At 39.9% G+C, this 16,907-nt stretch overlaps 1 long non-coding RNA gene and 1 pseudogene across 1 annotated transcript in view; one reads left to right on the top strand and one right to left on the bottom strand.

The window, feature by feature from the left end:
* The window catches only part of LOC134476977 (uncharacterized), a 76,293-nt gene that overhangs the window by 18,426 nt on the left and 40,960 nt on the right, over positions 1-16,907 (bottom strand). The gene's annotated exons all lie outside the window — the stretch shown is intronic.
* Positions 9,402-11,518, top strand: LOC100732564 (phytanoyl-CoA dioxygenase, peroxisomal-like; annotated as a pseudogene).

Raw genomic sequence — 16,907 nt, 5'->3', positions numbered from 1 at the left:
CAGGAAGGGTAAGTTTATTTGGCCCTGATTTCTGAGGATTCAGTCCATGGTTATGGCAGGAACAGCAGAGCTGCTCATTTTGACTGGGAAACACAGCAGGGGAACAGTGCCAGAGAAGAAGGAGCCAGGGACCAGAGACCCCCGCCACACCTCCATGACCCACCCAGACACATCTCTGTTTGTTTTGTTAATCCCATAGGTGACTCTCAAGCCAATCAAGCTGACAGTCCAGTCAAATGAACAAGGACTTGGGTGGGGAACAGAATATGGAACAGCTTGGGCTCCCCAGCAGATACAACATAAAATAGTTTTTATATATATGCACTGGGCTTTTTTGATGATTTTCTGATTCTTCCTGAAAACTCATAATCTTAGATGGGATTATGAGTGTTTGGGGAAAAAAACAAGTGACATGGCTTTTGTGTCTTGTCTCATTGGGGTCCGTGTGACAAGCACATGACATCACTGGTGATATTCGCTGTCATCATGACTGTGTGCCGGATTCTCCCTAAAGTCACCAGTGTTCTCCTTCTCTACTCTGTCCTTTAAAAGCCAAGCACTGAACCCAGCCAGCTCTAAAGTCGGGAAGTGAGGCCAGAATTAAACCCTACCTGCAAAAGGAAGGGAGAAATGCCTATATATGCTATTTGGAATTTTGTGATGAAGATTTGTCTCCTCTCCATGTAAATTTTTAGAATACATAAACATAAAAGGAATAAAATCACATATATCAGTCATCTCAATAAATGTGAAATGATTGAATTTCCATTAAAAATCAGAAAATGTTCAGTAACAAACAAATAAAAGAAATCACCATCTGAGGTTTACTATGAACATGTTTAGAACAAAGCAAATATTTTTTAAAAGACAGGAGCTTATAGCAACAAGATAAGAATTTAGTCTCAATTATCAAACAGGAATGTTATGTATTAAGACAAGGCATCACTTATGAGATATAAACCCAAGTCTTTGAAGTAATTATAGCAGCTAAATATTTAAGCAAAAAGCTACTAGGTATGGAAGGAGAGCTTAATAGAATTTAAAATATAGTGGGAGATTTTATACTTCGTTCATATTTAGCAGATTGAGACAAAAAATGACATTGAGAAAATAATGAAATCTGTAAAAATTATATTGTAAATACACTGAGAATCTAAATCCTCCTAACAAAATGTATTAATTTTGTGTATCTAGGTATTTTTTGTCTGTTTGTTTTTGTTTCATTTTATTTTGTGGCACTAAGGATTGAACCCAGGGCCTTCACACAAAGCTATATCCTTAGCCCTTTTTCATTTTTTTGAGACAGAATCTTGCTAAATCATTAAATTTCCCAGGCTAGGCTCAAACTAGTGATCTTCCTGCCTCAGCCTTTTAAATTGCTAGGATCCCAGGTATGAGTCACTACTCCTGGCAAGTATCTCATACTTGAAATAGTTATTAAAAATTTATCATATATTTGGTCAGTAAGGATATCTTAGTCTCAAAAACTTAAGATAGATTTACTAGAACTTAGAAGTCTTTGGTTTTTGGTCAAATTAAACAACAACAAAAAATGACTAATGAAAAGATAATCCAAATAAAATATCACCAAAAAATCTTAAAAGTTGGAAATTAAAAACCTAGAAAAAGTAGGAAAATCTAAAAGGAGGTTATAAAGAAAACATTATAAAGAAAACATTACATAATAATGTATGCATTTTATATGCAGCCTTACATAGGAAATACAGACTTCATAGAAAAAAATATTTAAAAATTCGAAGTATACCAATAAAATTTTACATATGAAAGGTAATTAGCACTTAAAGGTATTTTAAACTGAACAGTAGTAGGTAGGAGGAGAAAATAAGCATAAATGTGTAAGTTAATAAAGCTAGAAATTAGAAAATTAGGTTATGTACAAATAAATGTAAAGATACTTCTTTGAAAAGACAAAATTGATGAACCTTTTGTAAACCAAATTAAAAGGGAAAAGAGAAAAAGCCAAATTAGATAAAATTAAGAATGAGAAAAACATGAAATAAACATGAAAAACTAACTTCTAAAAAAGGTTACATTCTTCTCTATGAAAAGCTAAAAGTAAGAAATAATATCCTAGACCAATATATAATAACTAACTTCACCCAAGCATAAATGAAATTTATGCCTGGCAAACGTGAGGTCATTTGATTTCCAGTACAAAACAAAAAAGAAAACCTAACATAAAACTAAATACAGTAGTCTATTTAGGCAAAATAAATTCTACACATATAATAATAGTTAATAACCAGAGTATATATAAGGAACTCAAAGAATTCAATAGCAAAAAAATTAGAAATGAATGATAAAATTTAAGTAGACATTTTTCAAGGGAAGACATACCAATGGGCAACAAGTCTATGAAAAAATACTCAGCACCACTAACCAGCGGGGAAATGTGAACCAAAGCTGCCATGGAATATCTCCTCTTGTTAGAAAGGTTACTGTCACAAAGACAAAGGTACCAAGTGCTAGCAGAGATGAAGAGAAAAGGAACCCAGTGCACTGCTCTTGGGAAGGTAAATTATTACACGTACTGTGCAAAACAGTACAGAAGTTCCTCAAAAAATGAAAAGTAGCATTACCGTAGGATCCAGCATCCCTCTGTTGGGTCCATATCTTGAAGAAATTAAATCAGTCTGTCGAGGAAGCATCTGCAGCCTCGTGCTGATTGTGGTGCCATTCACAACAGCCAAGAAACGGCTGAAACAATTTAAGTGTCCATCCGCTAATTAATAGATAAAGGAAACGTGGAGCACACGGACAACAGAAAACCGTTTAATCATTAAAGGATGAAATTCTACCATTTGCAAGGTAGAAACTGAGGGACCTGGAGGTCATTATATGAAACAAGCTAGGCACAGAAGGACACGTACTGCATTCATGTCTAACTCCCGTGTGGAGAAAGTTGACCTCATAGATGCTGAAGTAGGTGCGGTTTTGAATAAAGAGATGATAAATGCTTACCCTGATTTGAGCACTATGCAAAGGATATATGTGTTGAAATATCATACTGGGACCCCATAAATATGCATATTTTGTGTACTAAGTTAAAAACAAAAAATTTTAAAAACAGTTGAAAGATTGTGCATGGTGATGCTTGCTTTTAATCCCACCACTCAGGAGGCTAAGACAGGAAGGTCATCATGAATTTGAGGTCAGCCTAGACTACATTAGTGAGTTCAAGGCCAGCCTGAACTATGTGGTGAAATCCTGTGTCAAAAAAAGGAAGAAGGAAAAGGAAAGAAAGAAAGAAAGAAAGAAAGAAAGAAAGAAAGAAAGAAAGAAAGAAAGAAAGAAAGAAAGAGGAGGAAAGGAAAAAAATTGCAAGGAAAACAATAAAAATTCAAATCTAGTAAGAAATTTCATTATATTTCTCTCATATATAAACAAATTTAGCAGGCAAAGAAAAAAGCACAGACAATTATCAATCACTAAAAATCATACTGTAGATATGTAACTAGATTACTGTAGTTCAAAAAGGTTTGAGGGCGCTTGCCTCTTCTACTGTGTGAGGGCACAGTAAATAGTTGCCACCAATGATGTCACCAAATCTGCTGGCATCTTGAGCCTAGTCTTTCTAGCCTCTGGTACTATGAGCAATAAATTTCCATTGTGTATAAATTATACAGTTTAGGTACTTTTATATCACCAGAACAAAGACAAGACTAAATGGGAGAGCTAAAACCATTAAGCTCACGGTTTTGACTTTGGGTTAGGCAAAGTGCTCTTTAATATGACACAATACTAGTCAGTTTTCCCGTTGCTGGACAAAGAACCTGCCACCTACGATTTAAAGGAGGAGAGGTTTCATTTGGCCCAGGTTTCAAGGGATTTGGCCCATGAACGGCTGGCACCAGTGCAGAAACAGCAAAACAGAGCAAAGCTGCTTAGCTCATGGAGAGCAGAGCAAAGGAACAGTGCCAGAAAAGAAGGGGCAGGGGGCCAGGCATAGGTGCCAAGCTGCCAAGGTGTATGTATACCCCAAAACACTACCCACAGATGCACCCAGAAACATGATCCTCCGGTTCCTCAAGCAGTCCCCAGAGCTGGTCGAGCTGACAAACCAGCCTAACCACCACAGACACCAAAGCCACATGTGATACAAGACTAAAATAAATTAAATACATCAAAAATTCCTCAAAATTAAAATTGTGTGCCATCTGAAGAATGAAAAGACAACCCACAGAATAGGAGAGAAATATCTTCCAACCATGTCAAACACAAGCTATGTAATTAGAATTTCTAAGAATTGTTACACATCAAAGATAGAAACATGGCCCAATTTAAAATAGCAAGTAATTTGAATAGCTATTTCACCTAGAAGAAGGTGTACAAATGGCCAATAAGTACATGAAAAGATGTCCAACAAAACTGATCATCAGAGAAATGCAAATCAAAACCACAAGGAGATACTGATAGCTGTCATCAGAAACACAACTAGTAACATATGTGGGGATTATGTGAAGAGAAATCAGAACTTTCACTCAGTGCTCGTGGGAATGTAAGATGGTGTAACTGCTTTGGAAAACAGTCTGGTACTTTCTGAGCAACTAAATGTAAAATTGTCACATGGTCTGGCAAGTCTATTCTTAGTTATAGATGCTAAATACTGAAAACAGGTATTTAAATACAAGTTCATGGTAACGCTACTGACAATAACTGGAAAGTAGAAATAGACAAACATCCATCAGTACAAGAATGGATAAACAAAATATGCTACATCCACCCAACTGAATTATTATTTAGCCATAAAGAAGGAATGGAAAGGGACTGGGGATTTAGCTCAGCGGCATAAATGCCTGCCTTGCAAGCACGCATTTGTGAATTCGATCCCTGGTACCAAAAAATAAAAATGAATGAAAAATGGATAATACTGAGGTACAGATGAACTGGGAAACAGTGCCTTAGTGAAAGAAGCCAGTCGCAAATCACCACATGGTATGTGGTTCTGTTTATACAAAATGTTCAGACGAGGTAAATCTTTTAGGACAGACAGTAGAGTAGTGGTTTCCCAGAACTGGACAACTAGAAAGAAAAGGGAATAGCCACTATTAGGTGTGGGGTTTCTTTGTAAGTAATCCAGATGTTTAACATTGATTAAAATACTGGTTGCACAAGTCTGAATATCCTAGAAACCACTGAGTTTATTCACTTAGAAATGTAATTTTCAGCTGGGGATTTAGCTCAGTGGCATAAGCACGTGCCTGGCAAGTGTGAGATCATGAGTTTGATCCCTGGTACCGAAAAAGAAAAGAAAAAGAAAAAGAAAAGTAATTCTCATGTACATAAGAATATACACTTAAACATGTTTATTGGTATCATCATTCATACTAAAACAATATTTATTTCAATTAGAATTATACTTAAGGTTATAGATACAAAATGGCTATATACACCTAAAAGGTGATATTTGGGTCACATAGTACATTCATATAGTAAACTATTATACAGCCATTAAAAGGCATGGGTTCATGCCTAACAGTTACCTTGAAAGATTTTCTAAGAATTATCATGAGTGAAAATATAAGTTGTGTGTTTATAATATGACCCCATTTTTGTAACATAAACAATGACAAACTGCTTCATATAGAGTCTACCAGAAAGTTTATACACACTTCAGGAAAAGAAAAACTTGTATAAATATTTTAATATTCAATTTATCAAGATATCATGAGATTAACACAAGTTAACATTGGCCTCTACAGTTACAAGAGGTGCTCAAATGGTGGCCATTAGCTTTCAGGCATTTTTTAGTACAATGCACTGTTGCTTGGGTAACCTTTGTCATTGAGATTGCTGTACATGCATCTTCAATGTCTTCTCTCAGGCTGACAATGGAGTGGGTTTTCTGCAATATACGACATTCTCTAGGGTCCCCAGTACTAGAGTAACACCATCTACTGAAAAAACATCATACTATTTTTCTTTTCCTAAAGTGTGTATGTGTGTGTATACACACTAAAGTGTATTATATATGTGTTTACACAGTAAAGAGATGAAAGTTATACAATATTATTTAAGCATAAAAAGAGCACAGTAGTGATTGGTAGTGTCAACTTGAGAAGTTTAGAAGCCTAACTAAATCAGTTTAGCAATTCAACACCCTACAGTGTAGAAGACGCACCCTAGGGTGGTTCATTTCTGGATGGTATAAAAGGAAGGAAGGATGAGATTCCAGTCTCCACCTTCGGTTTGGACATAGTCTCCTGGCGTCTAGCGCAGACTCCAGCTTCTGCCTTGGATCCTTCAGACTGAGGCACAGATTCTTCAGCCTTCTGCTGCAGACTCATTGGCCTTCGGGTGCAGACTTGCACAGAACACTTCGGTAAACTCCAGACCTTCGACTGAATCCTTCAGCCTCCAGCGTGCAGACACCCACTGCACGCTTCCTCATTTGACTCTGGCTGACCATCATAAGCCAATCTTGTAATTTCTCATACATTTGAATATCTTGTGTTATATCTGTTTTCTCTGGTAAAACCCTACTATATGCATGAGGACAGATGATCCAAGAATGGCTGGGCCATGAGAACTGTACAAGAAAACTGTATTAGATGACTTTTCCAAACACATACTAAAGTCAGGTAAATGTCTGACATCTGATCTGAAGCTGAAATGTTTTGAAACTACTAAGATTTAAGATGTTTATAATTCATATTTGTTCTCTACAGATCTAGTTCCCACACTTGCTAGCTGTATTACCATGAGCACATTAGCATCTCTGTTTCAGTTTCTTCATCCAAAAGGAAGAGCATAATAATATCTACCTCAGAGAGAAGTTTTGAGGATGGGAAAAGTTAATATACATGAAACATCCAGAATTTGCCATTTAACTGGCAAATCAATGGTGATTTGCTATTTATGTTGGTTTGGTTAGTTCTTTGCTGCAAATTTTATGGAAAACTACAGCCTAAGCTGCTCAGTAAGTAGAGAGGGTTATTTAATTTTCTCTTCCTCCTCTCTCCATCCTTTTGCTGTCATGGAGGGAGGTGTGTTTTCGGCTTGTTCTGTGGCCTTTCAGAAGTCATGGCAACACGAAACCTAGAAATAGGCCAAACGCTAGGCAAGGCCAAGTGATAATATAAATGGACCTAGCAGATTAGAAATGTGGACAGCACATAATGAAATGAGATTTATCTGGGGAGGAAAATGCAGACCAGTTTATGTAGGAAGAAATAGTTCAGTACATATCCAACCCAGAAGGGGAGAAGAGCATATGGCGGGGAGGAAGAGATAAGGAACACAGAGAGGACACTGGTGGGAATATGGCCAGTGCTCCTCTCTGAGCACCATGGCACCAGCAGAAGAAGATAATTCTTCATGAGGTGCCCACTGATAAATAGCTCCTTCTCCTGTGGATTGTTTGTTTTTGGTTGGTTTTAATTTTCAATTCTAACAGAGGCCAAGGATCAAGTGCTTGATTTAATTATACACCAAAAATAATTTTGTCAGTTGTATGAATCATTATTTGGACAGTTTTAACAACCCAAATAGAACAACCCCAGGCAATGTGAACTTTGGGCACAGTGCCCTGATGACAAGCACAAACACCAAGGTTACATGAGAGACGGGTCTCTGCCATATAGTCTGCCCACAACCTTGGCCTCCAAACCTCTGCCTCAAACCATCCTTGGACTGGTGCTAAGGGATGCTTGTAGCTGCATTCTAAGCTGCCTGCAGCTGGAGCCTGCCTCTCGTCTCCCATGGGGCCGGGTCACTCAGGAGGTTTTGTGTTTATAGACAGGAGCTATAGGCTTGTAATTAAGAACTAAGGCTTTAGTATAAAGCTGATCAATATGGAGGTGATCCTACTTGAAATGCCTCACTGTCTTAATTGGCTTAACACTAATGTCAATGCAGAAAACAGAGAGAGTCAAAGCATAATTAGCTTGAGAGAGGAGTGCGGGAGCCATGAAAGTGGTGGACTCAGCAGAAGCAGAAGCAGCCCCCATTATACATTTGTCACAAGCATTTAAGAATGCAGAACTCCAGAGAGGAAGCCTTTTAGCCTGAGACCTTGAGAACAGAAGGGTTGCAAACCAGGACAGAAAATGATCATGACAGAATAGGAACCTCAAGGACTGGATTTACCTCTGAAAAGGAAACTAAGTTCTATCACTCTCCCTTACAAAGTTCTCTGAGATCTCTCCCAGTGCTTCACACAACACTGTCTGTCCCTTAGCTCAAGTACCTACTGTGGAGGCCCCCACATTAGTCTCCCTGCCTCCCTGCCTGAGTCTGCCACCCTTCAATACCATCTCTCCAACTTTGTCATTGTTAGTGTTGACTTTTGCCTTTTGAATAGTGAAATTTATAATCCCAACTGATCTACCTAAAGCACATATCCAGAATTATGTTATTGTTTCATCTTCCAACTTACAAGCACTCATTCATGGGTGCAGCAAAGCCTTAATATGCACAGATGTGTCCCAGGAACTGTGCAAGGCCCTGGGAACCTGAGAATGAAAAAAAGCAGAGACGTTCTGACTTCACCAAGCTTGAAGTCTACTGGGAAGAAAAAAAAGCAAACAAAGAATTTTGCCAAAAGCTGTATAATTCAGTGCTATGAAGAAGAGGGACTGTACAAAGAGCTCTCAGGAGTTCAAGTCTAGTTTGAGGTCAAGAGATCTCTTGCCTGGGAATGGAATGTGTCAGTGGGGAGTCAAAAGATGCCTTGGAGTCCATGAAGCCAGTGTTTCTTGCCACCTATTAACAGGTCAAAGACGTTATTCAGAGGGTTGTAGAAAACATTTTTGAAATGAAATCATAAGGTGGATTATAATACAGCAGAAGAGAAAAAAAGATAAAAGTTAGCAAGAGTTCATACGACTCCATGAGATGTCCACAGAGTGCTGCAGCATCCGATGTTCTCTTTACTGGAAGTTGGGAACTGGACAGAGAACCAGGGAGGATATGGGCACATCCTAGACAGGGAACAGCATCTTCAATGGCTCAGCAGTGAGAGAAAATGTGGGATGTGTAGCCTCATCTTTAAGATTAGAGAATGCCCTCATCATCCATTCAGTAAGTATTAACTTAGTTCTCTAATCAAAGCAGCACACCAAGGAAGTCACAAAGACAAGCCAGACACTGGCCCCATCCTGATGGGCCTTCTCAGAATCAAAGGGAAAGGATGAGTATGCAAATAAATATCTGACTACCTTTTAAAAATCTTACAAGAATCAAGCACACGTAACCGGGATATACAGTGTGAAGAAATTACTTCCAGCAGGGAAAATCTCAGAGAGCTTCAGGAAAAAGGAGGCTTATCCAGGACTCCAAAGGATGGGAAGGAATTCATGGGAAAATGTTTGGCCCAGGAAACGAGGCCCAAGCCTTCCAGATGAGAAGCAGTGAGAGTAAAGGCATTGAACTTAGAGGACATGTCTGGGGGGCGGTAAAGGGCCTGCCATGGTGGATCCAGGAGCACGGGGACAGACATAGCAAATAAGATATACTGAGGTAGGCAGAGGGGTTATGTAGAGCCTTGCTTCCTTGACTAAAGAACTTGACCTTTGCTCTGCAGGCAAGAAAATAAACCATGAAAGTTTCTGGGCAGGAGAGTAACACAGGTGTTGCTATGTATTTCCAGCATGCGAGAGGATAGATTGGTCGAGAAAGTAGTGGTGAATGAACAAACTACAGTTAGGAGGAAATTCCAAATTTCTTAGTCACACCAGCCTTATCTGGAGCCTGGGCAGTGGAGAACAAAGGAGGGAGATGAGAGCAGGCACACAAGCCAGGTAGGGGGCAGTAAGTAGCTTCTTGAGAGAGTCACAGAGGATCAGGGTGTGTCTCACTATCTGTGACAATGCACATAAGTTCTCCAAACTTCTCTGCCTTGCTTCTGTTCCTTGTGAGCTGGGAAACATAACTCTGGCTTCTGATACAATCAGCAGAGACTCAAGAAAATAAAGTGCATCCAACCAAGTAAAGTGTTTATAAGTCACTGGGGTAAAAGTGCCCTAAATCCATAGCAGTCTTAGTAGCTGCAAAAGAAAGCCAATTATTTTAGAGAAAAGGGATTAACAGATGGCATTCTTCAGTCTGTATGCCCTTGTTGTTGGCCTGTCACAATTTCATCTTTTAGAGGGTATTTCCTTTTCCAGGTTAAAAACAGAGCTGAGTGTCATTAGGACTAAAGAGACCCCCATGAAAGCAGAATGAGTCCATAACCAATGATATCATCAGTACAACTTAGAAATCTTCAGATCTGTTCCCATGTGGCAGGACACAGACCAGAAAAAGGGCTTGTTTCACTGTCAATATCTGCTGATTGGCCAGCTGGCTGGGGTGTGGGTTGCAGGCAGGACCTCAAGGGGAGCCAGGCATGGGTGTCCAGCTTCTCTCAGCCGCAGCCAAGTACTGGACACACTCCGGCCACCGCCTGCAGAATACAGCACACCTCGGCATGGAGGGCCGGAGCTGGGTCCCCAGTAGCTCACCCCACCTCAGGAACTGTTTCCCCAGCCTGTGTCCAGCCTCATGAATTCTAGTACACTTTGGATAATAATGTCCTAACATTGGAACAGATAAACTTTTATGAAGAAAAAGGGTTCTTATTAAAAATCTGGTATCTGATGCCGATATTCAATGCTCTGGGGATCAGTTTGAGAAAATCTACAGAAAGGAAGCGAAATCATCAGGAATACAGATAATGAGAGATGTGAGCAGTTTGAAGTCAGAATGCACTACAAGCAAAAAAGTGATTTCAAAGATCCAAAGTTTCCAAGAAGATGAAGAGCTCTTTAGATATTTCCCTCTCCCCCAGATTCTGCAATAGGTGAAGCACTTTACCGGACCTAATATTATGGCTATGCACACAATGCTGATAAACAAACCACCAGATAGTGACAAGAAGACGTCACATCACCCCTTGCACCAGGATCTGCAATATCTCCCTTTTCTATTTTTTTTTTTTTTGTCTTTTTTTTCGTTTTTATCAGTACCAGGGATCGAACTCATGACTGCCTGCTTGCAAGGCAGGCGCTTATGCCGCTGAGCTAAATCCCCAGCCCCAATATCTCCCTTTTCCACCTAGCGATCACATCATTGCTGTTGGAACTGCAATGGAGCACACTCACACTGACCGGCGCACATCAGTTGTCTGGTCATGCTTCCAGGTACCCGAAAGAGCTCCCTGAAGCCACATGGTTACTCCAAGTGGGAGAGTGGAGTGAATCTAATGTTCCACGAGATCCAGGACTAGGAATAGGACAATACCTGCATGCACCTCATAATGGACAAGGGAGACACTTTTTTTCATCCTTTGCTTACCCGTGGATCTAGGTGGGACAGAACTCAAGGATTCAAGAAAGCAATTTCCTGCCATTATGCCAGTGTCAGTTGCCACTACATCAATGTGAAGGGCACCAATTAATAAAGCATTGAAAAAGAAGTGATTAAAATAGCAAACAAATTCAGTGCAACTGATGTCAATTTGAAGCATAGTTGGAAGTTTCGAGCCCGGCTTATGAAAGGAGAACAAATGAACCTTTGAAATAGCCCTTCATTATAAATGCTTTTAAAGGAAGTCAAGTGCCCAAGATACAACTCAGCAGCACAGCACCTGGCAAGTGTGAAGTTGAGTTCCAATCCCAGTATCAAAAAAGAAGGAGAAGGAGGGGGAGGAGGAGAAGGAGGGGGAGGAGGAGGAGGAGGAGGAGGAGGAGGAGGAGGAGAAAAAGAAGAAGAAAAAGAAGAAGAAGAAGAAGAAGAAGAAGAAGAAGAAGAAGAAGAAGAAGAAGAAGAAGAAGAAGAAGAAGAATTAATAAAAATGAAACAAGGAGTTGAAGAGGTTTTCTTATTGGGGTGGTACAATAATATTTTCTATCACTTAAAAAAACCTGGAAATTTGTATGGGTACTCAGTTGCATAGTTAATTTTGCAGTGGGCTGCTGCTGCTTTAATGAAAGTAAAAACAGTGAAAGTGAAATATTATTGTTTTAAGAACAAATCAGTATTTACAGATATTAAGGTGATTGATGTATAAAAAAATCTGCTGATTGCCTCTGTCTCTATGAGTCTTGGATTGTTGAGCCATGAAAAGCTATGAGATAAAAATCTCCATTAGGGAAGCAAACAGATCTGTCTTTTTCACCTGCCACATTCTCCCCACCAGGTCTAAGCCGGTCCCTAATCATTCAATGAATGGATGGACTAAAGATTCCCAGAGAGTGTACTCATCCACAGGGTACACAGCACCTTCTACTAGAGAGATGATCCAGAATTATTTCAATTAGATCTAATGACATAAGGGAAGATGTCAAATTGGCACAAGCAAATTTTTTCTAGAGGGGGAAATTACATATTTATATGTGTATGCCTGTTGTAGTCAGGGGTTGTGAGGAGAACAATTAGAATCAGGACATGAAATTTATATTATTTTATGATGGTCACCCGAGTTAACACAAGAAAGTGCAGGAAGTCCATCCACGACACAAAAGACAGAGAATATTCAGCCAAGAGCCTGAATCCTACAGTAATGTCCTACATGAGCCCAGATGAAAACCCAGAGCCCATGACAATGCCTCCCACAATTCCTGATGAATTAGAGCCCACAAAAAGGACTCATACCATGGATACATGCTGGGAAGGCCCAAAGGTCAGCGGTGGAAGTTAGAAAGTCTATACCAGCGGGGTGAGGGAGTTGTGCTGGTAGGTTGAGGGTTCTACACTGGAGCTGAGAAGTCATGTTCATAATAAAGCCCAGGTATGTCCTGAAAAGCACCACAGCCAACCTCAGTGACGCAGAGGTCCTGAGCTCCTCCAACAGTAAGCACAGTCAAGTACATGCCAGGAAGTCAGCGTGACAAGTTTGTCCTGGAGATTAAGTGGCCGATGTCTTCCTTCGTCAGAGCCAAAAAGCAATGTTCGATGTAAGGACCAGAGCTCCTCCAGGAGAACCGATGGTTCAAACAGCAACACTTAATGAAACCCACAATACCTCAACACCTTTCTTCTTCTCCACTTCTCTATTTATGCTGGCAACTTTCCTCAGGTGGAACATCTACGCTCAGCACCATGGTGATTTAATTCCACTAGCATCAAGTTGACCACCAGTTTTTAATCTATAACAATGCCTGTGTACATATATATTCTATTTTATGCTTTGCACAATGACTTCTTCCTGGCACGTTCTAATTTTTAAGACCCTGTACATATGTAACACACTAAGGCAAGAAGGTGGTATGTCAAAGCATCATCATTTGAATCAGGAATCTTCATTATAAGAGAAAAATCTCATTCAAATTGCTTCACAAGTTAAACACACACACGTCAACAGGCATGACTAAAACCACATACAAACAATGCCAACAGAATATATATCTCTCTCCACCTCTAAGCCTGTTTCCTCTGTGCTATTATCCTTCCTAGCTGGCCTGTACTTAAATAGCACAAAGAAACAGAGAGCCTTTGAAGTTGTATCATTCTAAAAACTCAAGAGGAAAAAGAGAGCTTCTCTTTTCAAACAGTTTCTTCTATGCTAATAAGATTGCCTCTGATTGGCCAAGCTTGATCATATGCCCATCTTTGAGCCAATCACTGGGACTCCAATGGTCCAACCCTTGAGCAAGAGAAATGGAACCAGCCCTACTTGACCCATTAAGAATATAAGCAGAGAAGAAGTGGTAGGTAGTGCAAACCTCAAAGAATAGCAGGCGCTAATAACCAACACAGTAAATGGATGCTAGAAGACTAGTATGGCAGGTGTTTATGAGAGGTTGAATAAGGTCATGTCTAACAGGCTGTTAGAAAGTGATAAGACTTTTGCCACTACTGAAGCCATGTATGTGCTGAATAATAACAGCTGGGAGGCAGGGCCAGTGAGCAGCTGCATGAAAGGAGCCAGCAGGGCTGATAGAGGAAACCGAGCGCCAATTCGTTTCATAGCCTAAACACTCCCCCCCAGTTGGCTTTACTATACAAGATGCCCAAACTGACTCAGGCACCTTTCAAGTTGCAAAACTTGTTCTCAGATTCAGCAGATATATTTGCAACTATTTTATGACCAACAATTAAACAGGAGGAAATTAAGGGAGAAAAATCAGATACAGCTTCATGCATAAAACTCAGCCATACAATTACCAGAGCCCACATTAATCACACATCAGTTAGGCCTCAGTGGTTTGATAGTTATTTGTTGGCAGAAAGAAACTCATCCTGATAGGCAAAGAGGATTGATGCCAGGACAACTGAAAGGCTGGAGTGTAGAGCTCCTATCATTAATTAATCAAGTAATCGCTCTCTTTGTAGTATTTCTGTGATACTTGGTAATTAGGTTTTTAAAATGTTTCTCCCCCAATTTAGCGTTGGTTTTCTAGCACACTCAACATTCCTTTATCTAATGGAAGATGAGATGTGTTTTTAATAATAAAACCCTGGTATTTGTAGATCATTTTGTACTTTACAAAATGGCTCACTGGAGTCTTCCAGCAGCCTTTGGAGATAACCAGGACAAATATTATTCCAAGTAACTAGTGGAGGCAGCTTCATATAATTGCCAGCAGAGCCTGATTTTCTTACAAGGAGAGTAATGGTGGAGAATACAGAGCTCTGCTTCTGGAGGACAGCACAGACAGGAGGCGCCACCCAGCCAGAAGAGATCCACCATTATACTTAGGTCCCAAAGGTCATATGTCAGTTCTACATAAATGCAAAGGACTTACATATACCTGAGTTTAAATGGAAATGTTGCAGGCTTATGAATGATAACCCCGTAAAGACAGAAGAAAAGCAATAACATAGAAAACCCAAGTAGATGTATTGCATAAGACAATAAAAAGAACTTTAATGATGCCTCACATTCTTATTAGGTTTAGAATTTTTCCTGTCTCCTTGAAATGCATCATCTGTTTAGTCCTGAAATTCTGTATGCCACAATCTCTATAGACAACCAGTATCTCTATGACATTGAGAAATCTTACAAGAAAGAGGCAAGGCCTTGCATTGCTAGGAGACCTTTGTCTTTTCTATATTTTTAGCTCTTGCTGAGCTGAAAATATAGTAACTGTATTCAGGAAGTGATTTTTTGTTTTAATTAGAAAATCATTGGCTCATTGAATTAATGTTGCATCCTTGTTGCAGGACACTGAGGTCCACTCTTGGAAATCTCAATTCTTAAAGATAATAGTTATAAAAACAAAGTCAGCTGAACTGACTCTAAGTCAGTTACTCCATTCACTTAGTCTATGTACCTTGTGAAGAATATGATGCCTTGTTCGATGATGCAGATGATGGAAAGATGGAAAGTTACAGTCCCTAACCTCAATGATTGGACATGTAAACCAAATATTACTGAAACAGCAGCAGCAACATACAGTGGCAGATGTTTTTGAGCACCTACCTTAAGCTAGGCACTTTACAGATAAATAAACTGAGGACAAACGTGGGTAAGTGACTTGCCCAAATTCACAGAGTTACAGTAGATCTGGGAGCCAAGCTGGGAGCCATAGTGTTCTCTCCATACCATGAGGACCCCAGTCATGGCAGGAATAAAGTTCAGTGGTAGCACAAGGAAAGGAGTAGCAAAATGCCCCTGTAGGAGCTGGGTAAGCCCCACAGGAGACTGAGCATTTGAGCCAAAACCTATTGGATTGGAAGCATGAGCTTCCAGGCAGACTGGTAGGAAATGGCAGTCCAAGCGAAGGAACTGCATGGCTGAGGCACAAAGGCCATAGAAAGTTGAGTACATCCTACAACACTCTCTCAGTCAGAGTGGACTCAGCCCCGGTGGGTGGCCAAGGAGTAGGAGCAAGGCTACTGAGCAAGGCAGGAAATGAAAGACGTCTCATTATGCAGTCATACCTTAAGTGCTGGATGCTTTGAAACACATCGAATTGGGTACTCCATGCATTTTGATGCAAAAATGTTGCCCTGGTACTCATTCTCTGTTTGGCTCTCAATGCACGGCTCGATCTCATCAGTGTGGATTGCCTCCATGACTTGGTGTCTTCTCTAGCCAGAACAATTTGTTCAGTAAGAGTCCTTTTTAGCACTCCCTGTGCTTCCTGGAATCAATTACTACAAACATCAAGGTACCACTGTATAAGGAGTCTATGTTCTTATCTTCATACATGAAACAATTCTGTCATTTAATCTTGGTAATCAATAGCTCTCACTGTTTGAATAACATCAATGTGAGTTTTAGTTGGCTGGGATCTCATTTCCTTGGTAAACTGGCTAATTTTACAGTCACTGCTGAATGCCAAAAGTCTTTCACATAAAGACTTTAATGTCATGTTTGTTTTGGTTTTCATTTCAATCCCCTGGGAGATTTAAAACACAACAAATTATCTATCAAATCTAAGATAATCGATTTTTTTTTTTGCCTTTTTCATTTTTTATCAGTACCAGGGATTGAACTCAAGACCACACACTTGCAAGGCAGGCACATATCCTGCTGAGCTAAATCCCCAGCCCCTAAGCTAATCAATTTAGATTCATAAATTTGAGTTCACTAAATCATATCCTTATTCCACATTAATCACAAATGTGTATAAATATAATCAATGTTAAAAGACTGAATGAAAAGGCACCAATATTTTGAGTTACTTTTTTTTTAGTAACCTCTGTGCGTGCGTGTGTGTGTGTGTGTGTGTGTGTGTGTGTGTGTGTGTGCTGGGGATTACACCCAGAGCCTTGGCACTGTGTTACATCCCTAGTTCTTTTTTATTCTGTTTGTTTTTAGAAAAAAGTTCTATGTCGCTTAGTTGCCCATGCTGGGCTTGCATCATGATCCTCCTGGCTCATCTTCCGAGAGTGCTGGTACTGCAGGCCTGCGTTCCACCCCAGGATCCACTGTCACCTCTTGTACACAGTCTTTCTTACCATCCGTGCCCTGTGGGTGCAGAGAAAACAGCAATGCTGCTAGCCTGTCTAGCTCGCCC

Source organism: Cavia porcellus, unplaced genomic scaffold, assembly GCF_034190915.1.
Source record: "Cavia porcellus strain 051 isolate PalLab524CR breed Dunkin Hartley unplaced genomic scaffold, mCavPor4.1 scaffold_7, whole genome shotgun sequence".
In the NCBI taxonomy this organism is placed as follows: Eukaryota; Metazoa; Chordata; class Mammalia; order Rodentia; family Caviidae; genus Cavia; species Cavia porcellus.
Note: the sequence above shows the minus strand (reverse complement) of the source record. Positions and strands in the feature narration are given on the sequence as shown.